Source organism: Pristiophorus japonicus, chromosome 2, assembly GCF_044704955.1.
Source record: "Pristiophorus japonicus isolate sPriJap1 chromosome 2, sPriJap1.hap1, whole genome shotgun sequence".
Classification (NCBI taxonomy): domain Eukaryota; kingdom Metazoa; phylum Chordata; class Chondrichthyes; family Pristiophoridae; genus Pristiophorus; species Pristiophorus japonicus.
This window is the reverse complement of record NC_091978.1, coordinates 80,307,296-80,308,134: the sequence shown is the minus strand read 5'-3', so window position 1 is coordinate 80,308,134 and position 839 is coordinate 80,307,296. Positions and strand designations below refer to the sequence as shown.

Sequence of the window (839 nt, the reverse complement as noted above, 5' to 3'; positions counted from 1 at the left end):
GGAGGTCTTGCTGCAGCTGTACAGGGCCTTGGTGAGGCCTCATCTGGAATATTGTTTTCAGTTTTGGTCTCCTAATCTGAGGAAGGACATTCTTGCTATTGTGGGAGTGCAGCGAAGGTTCACCAAACTGATTCCCGAGATGACAGGACTGACATATGAGGAGAGACGGGATCAACTGGGCCTGTATTCACTGGAATTTAGAAGAGTGAGAGGGGATCTAATAGAAACATATAAAATTCTGATAGGCCTGGACAGGTTAGATGCAGGAAGAATGTTCCCGATGTTGGAGGAGTCCAGAACTAAGGGTCACAGTCTAAGGATAAGGGGTAAGCCATTTAGGACCAAGATGAGGAGAAACTTCTTCACTCAGAAAGTTGCTAACCTGTGGAATTCTCTTCCGCAGAGAGTTGTTGATGCCACTTCATTAGATATATGGCACCATAAACAGGTGACTCCATAGCTCAGGGGTTAGAGCACTGGTCTTGTAAACCAGTGGACGTGAGTTTAATTCTCACTGGGGCCTACTCAATTTTACTATCATTAAGGAAGAAATAGCGGGACATCTAGACAGGAATAGTGCAATCAAGCAGACGCAGCATGGATTCATGAAGGGGAAATCATGTTTAACTCATTTACTAGAATTCTTTGAGGATATAACGAGCATGGTGGACAGAGGTGTACCGATGGATGTGGTGTATTTAGATTTCCAAAAGGTATTCGATAAGGTGCCACACAAATGGTTACTGCAGAAGATAGAGGTACACGGAGTCAGAGGAAATGTATTAGCATGGATAAAGAATTGGCTGGCGAACAGAAAGCAGAGAGTCGGGATAAATGGG

At 44.3% G+C, this 839-nt stretch overlaps 1 non-coding gene across 1 annotated transcript; it reads left to right on the top strand.

Moving 5' to 3' along the window:
* Positions 1-450: 450 nt before the first annotated feature.
* On the top strand, positions 451-523 carry trnat-ugu (transfer RNA threonine (anticodon UGU)). Its single transcript has one exon. It is a non-coding gene; the product is annotated as a tRNA-Thr (tRNA).
* Positions 524-839: the final 316 nt, after the last annotated feature.